Here is a 12,222-nt window from a genome sequence, read left to right on the forward strand (position 1 = left end):
ATATTTTTAGTGAAGTTAAATACAAATAAAATACTTATAGAACAATTGTATGAATCCTTCTGTAGGAATTATATCAATACTCCATCACAGAAGTAAGCCTGCAGTCAATAATGACAATATTATGAAAAGCATGATTGCTACTCAACATATAGAGGAGATGCTGAGTCACAGATAGGCATAATGAGACTGTCATCAAGTAAACTTTTGATCAAAAAGGCCTTCTTCAGAATTAGACAGAGACTGCGGCCATGTGTGTGTGTGTGTGTGGGGGGGGGGGGGGGGGGGCTGGGGTATCTAATTCCGAAGAAGGCCTTTTTGGCTGACAGTCTTTTTGTTATGCCTATCTGCAACTCAGCACCTCCGCTACATGGTGAGTAGTAACTATCCTTTTCATAATATAGTTATTATTCCATCCTGGAATTTCAGTTGTTTGATTTTGTAACCAATAAAATAGTTTTCTTTTATGACTATGGGCTGGTTTCATAAAATCTTGGCATTCTCAATGTACCAAAATGTACATAGGCCAGGACAATATCATTTATTCACTCGATAAAATCAACCTTTGTGTAAAGAGTGTTCAGACAAAACCATAAACAAAACAATCAGCAAAACACAGAGAAAGCACAAAAAATGCTCAAATTTGAGCAGAACACTTACTTTGAACTTGAGAGATGCCATGACAAATCTAATTATTTAAAGCCCACTTACATTGCTAATGTTACTGTTTATATAGCTTTGAATACGAAATCGGCTCTGATGACTGGTCTGACATGACCATTTGGAACATCACACCAGCTTGTTTGGTAGTGCTGGATAGCTTTGCAATAGCTGCAATTGGAGTCCGGTGACTCGTTTGTTAAACAATCTGTGGAGATCGACGTCCGTTGCTTGTGAATCTGCGATCCTGTCGAAGTCCATCTGGGCAGAGGTAGCTGTGATACAGGGAAGATAGTGCACCCCAATATTATTGGCACCTTTGACATATCACACATCAGTGGTGAACCGTGCTATGAAATCCAAGTGGCGGGATCTCCTGGGTGAAAATCCGCCATGGACTGCGGAAGTGTCTGCCAATAGGCAATGGCCTGTATATATTTGTTTATTTATTTATTTATTTTTTCTTTGCCCATGGACTCCAGCTGAAAATCCAGCTGAGAGTATTGGGTGTGTCATACAATAGGCTATTAACATCAAACTTGATTTCATTATATATAAATGAAACAAATAATTAAACAGAAATAGTCCATATGCAAACAAAGGTATTACATGTTTCACATTACATATACATGCAAATCCAAACAACATACAGAAATGATAATTTTTAAAGGTACATTTCAGTAATGATATAACATATTTAAACACCATCTTAGTATTCACTCAAATTGTATATACATTTCTCTGTGAGATATACACTCCTGGAAATTGAAATAAGAACACCGTGAATTCATTGTCCCAGGAAGGGGAAACTTTATTGACACATTCCTGGGGTCAGATACATCACATGATCACACTGACAGAACCACAGGCACATAGACACAGGCAACAGAGCATGCACAATGTCGGCACTAGTACAGTGTATATCCACCTTTCGCAGCAATGCAGGCTGCTATTCTCCCATGGAGACGATCGTAGAGATGCTGGATGTAGTCCTGTGGAACGGCTTGCCATGCCATTTCCACCTGGCGCCTCAGTTGGACCAGCGTTCGTGCTGGACGTGCCGACCGCGTGAGATGACGCTTCATCCAGTCCCAAACATACTCAATGGGGGACAGATCCGGAGATCTTGCTGGCCAGAGTAGTTGACTTACACCTTCTAGAGCACATTGGGTGGCACGGGATACATGCGGACGTGCATTGTCCTGTTGGAACAGCAAGTTCCCTTGCCGGTCTAGGAATGGTAGAACGATGGGTTCGATGACGGTTTGGATGTACCGTGCACTATTCAGTGTCCCCTCGACGATCACCAGTGGTGTACGGCCAGTGTAGGAGATCGCTCCCCACACCATGATGCCGGGTGTTGGCCCGGTGTGCCTCGGTCGTATGCAGTCCTGATTGTGGCGCTCACCTGCACGGCGCCAAACACGCATACGACCATCATTGGCACCAAGGCAGAAGCGACTCTCATCGCTGAAGACGACACGTCTCCATTTGTCCCTCCGTTCACGCCTGTCGCGACACCACTGGAGGCGGGCTGCACGATGTTGGGGCGTGAGCGGAAGACGGCCTAACGGTGTGCGGGACCGTAGCCCAGCTTCATGGAGACGGTTGCAAATGGTCCTCGCCGATACCCCAGGAGCAACAGTGTCCCTAATTTGCTGGGAAGTGGCGGTGCGGTCCCCTACGGCACTGCGTAGGATCCTACGGTCTTGGCGTGCATCCGTGCGTCGCTGCGGTCCGGTCCCAGGTCGACGGGCACGTGCACCTTCCGCCGACCACTGGCGACAACATCGATGTACTGTGGAGACCTCACGCCCCACGTGTTGAGCAATTCGGCGGTACGTCCACCCGGCCTCCCACATGCCCACTATACGCCCTCGCTCAAAGTCCATCAACTGCACATACGGTTCACGTCCACGCTGTCGCAGCATGCTACCAGTGTTAAAGACTACGATGGAGCTCCGTATGCCACGGCAAACTGGCTGACACTGACGGCGGCGGTGCACAAATGCTGCGCAGCTAGCGCCATTCGACGGCCAACACCGCGGTTCCTGGTGTGTCCGCTGTGCCGTGCGTGTGATCATTGCTTGTACAGCCCTCTCGCAGTGTCCGGAGCAAGTATGGTGGGTCTGACACACCGGTGTCAATGTGTTCTTTTTTCCATTTCCAGGAGTGTAGTTTCAAACGATTTTTAAAACATTTTAGGTCTGTTTCTTTTTTAATGATTTTGGGGAGTTTATTAAAAAACCTTTTGCATGCTTCTTCAGGGGCAGTCATAGACAGTTTTAGATTTCTGTTTATCATGTAGTAATTTTCATTTCCTCTTGTACCGTGTTTGTGTACATCTTTATTTAGGAGGTGTTTATCGCTTGACCTTACCGCCATTATGCTTTGGTATATGTACAGTGAATATACTGTCATAATATTATAGTGTACAAAAACTTGCCTACAGATCTGTCTTGGTGGTATTTTTGCAATGCATCTCACTGCCCTTTTCTGAATTGTGAATATTCTTTTTAAGCAGCCAGCTTGTGCACTTCCCCATATATGAACTGAATAAGACAAATGTGGGAAGACAAGTCCATAATACATTGATCTGAGGACTTCATCATCCACAGTCTTAGCTGTTTTATGCATGATGAAGATCTGTTTGTTTATCTTTTTACACAGTGCATCTATGTGCTCCCCCCGTGCCAAATGTTTGTCTATTATAGTTCCTAGAAAATTTGTGCTGGTTACTTCTTTAATAGTCTTTCCATTTGTATTATAATTTTCACTATGCTTGGTCTGAAATACTGCATTCATTGTTTTAGACTGATTCATAAAAAGGTTGTTTTGTGTTAAATATTTATTTGCATTTTCGATATTCAGGAGCACTTCCTTCTCAAGCTCCTCCTTTGTGTCAGCTGTGAAAATGATTGTTGTGTCATCAGCATACATTATAAGTTTCTGATTTATATAGCTAGGGAAGTCATTTACGTAGAGTATAAATAGTATTGGCCCAAGCACAGACCCTTGAGGCACACCGTGTTTAACTGTTTGCAATTCTGATCTGTATTTTGTTATATTTTCCCCACTAGTATGTCTGATTTCTGTGCATTGTTTCCTATTTGTAATGTATGATTTAAGTATGTCATAGCATTTTCCTCTAATTCCATACTGATATAATTTCATCATTAATTTTGAGTGGTTCACACAATCTAACGCCTTAGATAGGTCCATAAAAATCCCACAAGTCTTTTGTTGCCTGTCAACTAAATTAAGAATGTGCTCAATTATATCTGTTGATGCTGTTTTTGTTGACTTCCCTTCTCTGAAACCATGTTCTGATGAATGCAGTATACTGTACTTTGTTGTAAAACTTACAATTCTATTCTTTATTATCATTTCATAGATTTTAACAAATGTTGAGATCAATGATATTGGCCTGTAATTTCTTAATTCATCCCTGTTCGCTTTCTTAAATAGTGGCTTCACTTTACTTACTTTCAGTGAATCTGGAAATATACCTTCTTCTATCGAAGCATTCAGCATGTGTGTCAATGGTTTTAATATACATTCTCTGCATTTCTTTATGAGACGTGATGTGACACTATCCAAGCCAGATGAATGTTTAATTTTAAGCTGTTTTATTAGGTTTGACACTTCTGTATCTGTTGTAGGTATGAAAACCATAGTATGATTTGTATGTGGGGGGTTTAACAATTCACTTATTGCATTTGTTTTATTTTGTCTTATTAATTCGTCTGCTACAGTAATATAATATCTGTTAAAAGTGTTGGCTATTTCTAGAGGGTTTGCGTTGCTTTTCCCACTCATCAGTGGGCAGATGTCCTCTGCCCGATTTGTTACTTTTCCTCTCTCTTCATTAACGAAAGACCATAAACGTTTTGAGTAGTTCTTTCCCTTATCTATAGACATCCTGATGAATGATGCTTTAGTTTCTCTGATAAAACTACAGTACTCTTTCTTTTTTATTTTATACAGTGTGTTGTAGGCCTCAGTATTTTTTTGTTTGGAGAGGTCATAATACACTCTCAGATTATTTCTGGCATGGATTACTTCTCCAGTCACCCAGCATTTCTTTTTTTGTTGCTTTTTGACAAGCCTTTTACTAACAGGACATGTAACATCATAATAATAATAATTGAATAAAGAAAAAAACTGGTTCCATTTGGTGTTTGCATCTTTAGCTGCATATATTGTTTCCCAGTTTTCTGCCTCTAACATCTTTTTTAGCAGATTTATGTTATGTGGGTAGTTCTGTCTTCTCATCTCCCATATCTTCTGCACTGAATCACTAGTCTTTATATTTATGTCTATTATGATTGCAAAATGGTCTGCCAATGTGGAGTTTATTACCTGTGTGTCACAATAGCATGTAGGAATATTTGTTATTACATGATCAATTATAGTTTCACTATGCTTTGTTACTCTGGTTGGTTTATCTATTTTTATTTTTAGATTGTATATGCACAATAAGTCCAGTAGGGTCTTGGTATTGTCTGTATTTTTACTCTTGTCTATGTTCAGATCTCCTATAACGATCACATAAGCATATGTTTTTGAGAGGTGTTGGATTATATCTTCCAGCTGTTCATAGAAGGTTTTAATTACACCATTTGGTGATCGATACAAACCTAATACACAACATAAATTCCCAGCAATTTTAGTTTCCAGTGCTGTAGCTTCAAAGCTCAATTCTATAGTATATTTTGTTATATTTATGGCTTTAGTTGATTTATAGATAGAAAAAATGGCAACCCCATCACCTTGGTATGGTAAGGGGTCTCCCCTCAATATCATCTTGAACATGACAGACTGATTCATATATGGCTATTAGTTCATGATCAAATGTGGATCATTTTTTCTGGGTATCAGTAAGTTTGCATGAGAAAAACCTGAGAGGCTGTGTGATTGCACCACTCTCTTGCTGTAAAGCAGCCCCGATCATGTGATCGCTGGCATAGGACTCAATAGCTAGATGTGCATTGGACGATGGGTGGGTGAGGGTCATGACATATAACAAGTGTTCTTTTATGTTATTAAAGGCCATCTGCATTTGTGGTGTCCAGTCAAGGCATCATTTACCAGTTGTATTCTTGCCGTGCAATGGTTGTGTTCGTGGTGGTAAAGATTCAGTGGCATATGGCAATTGGTTCCTGTAGAGATTTGTGACCCCCAAAAACCTATGCAGTTCTTGGTAGTTGTTGGGAGGTGGAAGGAGGCGTATCTGTTCAGTTTTCTCAGGAGTAGGATGAATCACAGACATGTCGACACGGTGTCCGACAAAAGTCACGTGAGGTTGCTGAAGCTGGCCCTTGTCACCATTTGTCATGATCCCATGAGAGGCCAGCTTATCAAGTATGATACTCAGGCAATCAATGTGGTCTTGCTCGTTTTGTGAAAAGATTATGTCATCTAGATAGGTCTAACAAAAAGACCCATTGAACAGTACGCTGTCAATAAATCTTTGCCGATTTGTAGTCGGTATGGCATGTAGGGGAACTCAAAGAGACACAATGGCGTGATTATCACAGTTTTTGGTACATCTTCAACCACCATCAGAATTGGCAGGTATGCTATTTTGCAGTCGATGACCCTGAAAATTTTTGCCCCAGCCAAGATATGGGAAAAATTGTGCAAGTTGGGAACAGGGTAGTTGTCAATGACTGTATGGACATATAGCAACACCACATAGGCATCAAGTACCATTCTTTTTAGAAAATAGTTTAATTGGGAGGTCTGACGGTGCCAGCTTGCAAAAGTTTGTCCACTTCAGCTTTAGCCACTTCAAGTTTGTGGGAAACTAGGCAATGGGGTTGGTGACAGACATGAGGACCTGATGTGGTTGTAATGTGGTGGACTGTACTGTCCCAAACAGCACAGATTGTATGTGGTCTAATGGGGGAGCATAGAGTGAGTCCAGAAGGTGAGGGGCAATGTGATTCACCATTGCTATTAATATCAGGTGGCACTGTCTCTGGTGCATACTTGAGTGGTGATTGTGATGCTTCACTAACCTGAGAAGTGTCTGCAGTAGTGATGCCATGGTAGTGATCGGTGTTGAGATGACAAAGGTAATTGAGATACTGTTGAGCTGCATATAGTGATGTGGTGGCATCCATGTTTCGTCTCCATAGTTGTTTGTTATTGAGGCACATGACCTCGTTGTCATGATATAATGATGAGTACTCAGCTGCCTTTAAGTGTAGCTGGTTGAAAAGTGCTTCTCTTTGTAACTTCAGGTTGAGTGCTGTATCAAGTGGCCACAGTGTGATCCAGAGTGCTACTGTGCTGGCAGGTAGTCTATCGCTGAACACATAACGGACCGGCTGCTAGCCTTCCCGTCGTATTAGGAGGATGTGATTTAAATCCAGCAGTAGTTGTTAGTGCTGGAGGAAATTGTCTCCCAGGACTGGTTCAACTGTCTCTGCCACTAGGAACGTCCACCATATTTGTGTATCTGTTCTGAGGCCAAGCGTGATGTGTGCAGTTCCAGCAACTGCGATAACAGTGTCATTGGTTGCACTCAGTTGCAGTGCTGAAGGCTACAGTTTACTAGACGTGAGAGCAGGCTGTAGAGTGCTCACATCATTCCCAGTATCAACGAGGAATTATGTGTGCAGGTGCCTGTAATGGATGAATAGTTGACAACCGTTTTCCCATTGAAATGCTGTGTCAGTGCTGTTTTGTTGTGGTGTGCAGAGACATCTTGTTAATGGAGAGCAGCCGGGTCCACCTACAACAGGTTGCCATTCTAGTTTGGGTAGGCCCAGGATTGTCTGCAGGCTGTGCATCCTGCCAAAATATGGTATGAAACCAGCAATAGCGTTGGTGGGTGTGGAAGCAGGTAATGCACTTGGTTGGCCCGGCTTTTGTTCATAAACAGACTCGGGACAGCAGCTAACTGGGGGACAATAACCTAGGCTGTTGCAGTAGGCCATTGTTGTATGCCAGAGCTGTGAGAGGCGCTGGGGTTGGTAGAGATGGGAGGCAGGACCTGGTTCAGGTTGGTTCAGCTGTCGTTGAGTAGTCCGCAACTGTGTAGAATGTTGAGGCAGCTCGGCTGGGATTGTGCGAGACCAGTTTCAGTCAGGCATATTGGGTACCAACTGCACTGCTGATTGTTGATTAGAATGCAGTGTTGTGATAGTGCCTACATTCTGTCAGTGAGGCGAAGTTTAAACTGCAGAGATGCCTCCTCATGCACTAGCATAATTGTCTGGCAGTTTTAGGAGCCAATGTGATAATAGCATATGATCAGGCAGTAGTGTTGGCCCAATTAGAAATTGCAGGCAGTGCCAGAGCGAAGACAGCATGCTGTTGCCCAGAGTTGGTGACAAGATGTAGCTGCTGTTCAGGCATGCATATTAGTTGTTGTAGCAGTAGTGTCTTGACAGTTTCGTATTTGTGCAAAGCCAGAACATCCAAAAGAAAGTCACTAATAACGTCCACACTGTCTCTGAGGTGGTTAAGAAGAGTGTTGAACTTCTTGTCATCCCCAATGATGCCACTGTTTGACATTAGACACTCACCGAGGGCAAACCATATCGGGAAAGAATCCATGTGGAACAACTGTAGTTTTAGACAGTGGTGGATGGTAAGATGGCCATCAGTGGTTTGATTGTAAGACGCTATCGCATGGTGGGAATGGCACAGTGTGGGAGATGCAGGAGGCACATAAGCAGCAGTGTGCAAGATAGGAAAGAAATGCGACTCAACATAGGGAGGTGTGTGATGAGGTAATTCATGTCATGGTGTTGGTGGTGACGGTGTCACGCAGTGATGTGCATAGAACTTGGGTGGCTGTTCGAAGAATGGCCATGTGTGTGAATTACGTTATGGGGCTGACCCAGCAGGTATGACTTTTCCAGTGTAGACGTCTGAAATGGTTGAAAATGTATGTAAGAGTGCGCATGAGGTCATGGCACTGTAAAGAAGGAAGGCATGGTCCCTTTGTTTTCCAGCAGCACAAGCAGTATCTCATGGCGTTCATGTGAATGTGCCGTCATTCATGACGCAGCTGACAAGGGTGTGACCTCACTCAAACAAAGAGGCAATGGTACCTGACCTTGCTGAGGCAACGCTGTGAGAAACATTTTCTCAGAATCTATAGTTGGTTTTGGTGCTGGTGCAGGTGATGCTCATGCGAAGCATAGTGCTGGACCAGAAGATGGATGGTTGCGATGCCTGGCACAGTTGGTGCAGCTGGGATGTGGATGATATCATAGTCTGTTTCCTGGAACTCACATTTAGTCGCCAGGGCTAGATTTAATAAATTGATATGCACAAGTACAGAAAGATGATGTAAAGCTTGATCCGACAGTCCACTGACAGATGGGTGGCGAAACAGAGTGATGGTCTAGTATGGCACGCGCCATTGCTGTTCAACTGTAGTGACACTGTGAGAGGTGTCCACATGGTTCAGGTCATTAAGGCTAGTGTCATAACGCTCATAATCACTAGCACTGGAACATGCTATCTTTCGTCCTGTGTGAAGGTCAAAGGCACTTAGATTAACATTTGTTATGGAGGTGGGCAGCCATTGTTCATTGTGATTCTCTGCAGCACTTTTGCCTGAAGTGCCACAAATAGATTCACTCAGTGCAAATCTGTAATGTTTATCATTAAGTCACTTGGTAAATTTGACACTCATTGTGGCACAGTTTGCTGATTGACATCACCAGTAATGCGAGATTGGGCCGAAGATGTGGCGAACAATGAAAGCATTGTTGCTATGTCATTCAGCACTGTAATATCGTCCAAGCCTGGGCGGATATTTAATGATTCTGGTCACAGAATGTTCGTGGAATGCATGAGCACCTGTTGAGAGATTTTGTCGACATTGCCAAAGAGACATCACGCCAACCAATATCGCTGATACACCATGTGTTCATCATAAGAGTGAACCTGATGTAAACATCACATCATGTATTCTTCCGCGTTTCTTTGGATCTCATTGGATTTCATTCCATGTGGAGCTGTGTCCAGCAGAGTCAAATACGATCACAAGGATACCTTTTATGCTGTGTTAAAAGCACGTAGACTCAGCGATCATGGGGGACAACAGCTTCACCGGCACATTTAACTTGAACAGTACTGACCAGCCAGCCGGTTCAACTGACTCGCAATGATGTGAGCAGTTGAAGTTCAGACATAAAAAATGAGATGAGCAGAAAACAATACAGCTTCGAATGTCATTTAATTTTTAAAGAGAATGAAACAATATTCGACAAAACTCCAGCACTACCTCATGCTTCTTAGGTGAACAGACGTAAAGCATAAAATGCTCTCTTTCTCACCTAATATAGTTTTCTAACTACAAACAAGACTGATTCCTAAGTTAAACATAGGACAATTTTTCTGAGCGAGGTATGTATGATGAAAAAGCATACTGCAGGGATTTCACCATATTGTTGAATACTGAATCCATTGAAGGCATTAATTAGCCGGTCGTCTGATAATCTCTCAGCTCCTTCCTTATCCAAATCCGAGAAATACATTTCAGTTCTGGAACTGCCATCTTCTACATTGATAACGATCCGATCAATAACAGTATCCTTGAAGCCACCCAGGTGCCACACTTTCTCCACTTCTTTAAGAAGAACCGTTCGGTCTATGGGGCATTGTCGTGGACAGCGCGTACCCCCACCCCCCTCCCCGCCGACGGGCGTTCGAGCCCTCCCTGGGGCATAGGTGTGTATGTTGTCCTTAGCATAAGTTTACGTTAGATTAAGTGGTGCGTAAGCTTAGGGACCAATGACCTCAGAAGTTTGCTCCCGTAAGACCTTAACACTAATTTCCAAATTTTTCTCCATCCTGCCAGTGTTCGGCAATGACATAGAAAAAGTGCGTGCGTTAGTTCTGTACGTCTGGTAGCCTAACAGTCTTGTTATTTCTCGTGACAAATCCCTTAACTTGGTTTCAGATCAGTTCTGTTGAGCTCATATTGTAATAGTACAGTGGCAAATGTAAAAATGCAGAATTTGCATGGTGTGCTCGATGCTGTGAAAGTTGTTTTAATGTTTCTACGATATTTATCAATCTGGTTCATGTGAGACTACTACAATGGACAGTTGAAATAAAGATTTTTTGATTTTTCATTTTTCCAAAAAAATCAAATTGTTGTTTTCTTAATTTAAGCATCCTTTATTAACAACCTTTCACAATGAGATGTTCACTCTGCAGATGAGTGTGCGCTGTAATGAAACCTTTGCAAAGGTTCCAAGTTCGAGCCTCGGCCCAGCACACAGTTTTAATCTGCCAGGAAGTTTCAATCTTTCATAAAATATCGATAATTAAGAATTTATATTTGAAATGGAAACAGGAATTTCGAGTGCAATATGTAATTAGAAACAAGAAGGCGTGCATTATTCATAAAAAATGATGATGAATTTTACAATTACGAGATGTAGAACCTGACATTTCAAATTGAACGAAAAAACAAGGATTACCAAAGCGCTATTTGAACTATCGATCCACGAATTGCAGCATATTATCAACCTACTGCGCTGACGATAACGCTATATGTCCATGTTATTTATTTATTTACACGTCAAAAAGTTCTGTAGGACCAAATTGAGGAGCAAATCTCCAAGGTCATGGAACGCCTTAGTACATAAAATTACAACTCAAAATGTTTATGAACCCAAAAATAAGTCAAGCCATAAGTTTAAGCAGATGCAATCAACAATATAACATAAGAATCAGCTTAACTTTTCAAGAAACTCCTCAACAGAATAGAAGGAGTGACCCATGAGGAAGCTCTTCAGTTTGTGAGTTGAAAGAGCGTGGATTACTGCTAATATTTTTGAATTCTCGTGGTATCTCATTGAAAATGGATGCAGCAATATAGTGCACACCTTTCTGCACAAGAGTTAAAGAAGTCTGACAAAAAAAAAAAAAAAAAAAAAAAAAAAAAAAAATAAAAAAAATGGCTCTGAGCACTATGGGACTTAACATCTGAGGTCATCAGATCAGTCCTCTATAACTTAGAACTACTTAAACCTAACCAACCTAAGGACACCACACACATCCATGACCGAGGCAGGATTTGAACCTGTGACCGTAGCAGTCGCACGGTTCCAGACTGAAGTGCCTAGAACCGCTCGGCCACTGCGGCCGGCGAAGTCCGATACAAATACAGGTTGGATTTCTGCAGAGTATTAACTGAGTGAAAGCTGCTTATTCTTGGGAATAAGCCAATGTTGTTAACAACATGCGACAGTAAAGAACATATTCGAGCCTCAGTCCAGCACACAGTTTTACTCTGCCAGGCGGAAGAGTTACCCCAAAATATAATACCATACGACATAATCGAATTAAAACAAGCAAAGCAGACTAATTTTCGTGTCGAACAATCACTTACTTCAGTCTTTGAACAAGATCCTGAACGTGGGCTTTCCACGACAGTTTACTATCTATCTATCTGAACACCAAGGAATTTGAACTGTTCAGTTTCACTAAGCATATGTCCATTTTGTGAAATTAAAACGTGTGTTAGAAACTGTAAAAACTGAGTATTACTGCGATTTAGCGTTAATTTATTTTCTTCAAGCCATG

Source organism: Schistocerca americana, chromosome 4 (assembly GCF_021461395.2).
Source record: "Schistocerca americana isolate TAMUIC-IGC-003095 chromosome 4, iqSchAmer2.1, whole genome shotgun sequence".
Classification (NCBI taxonomy): domain Eukaryota; kingdom Metazoa; phylum Arthropoda; class Insecta; order Orthoptera; family Acrididae; genus Schistocerca; species Schistocerca americana.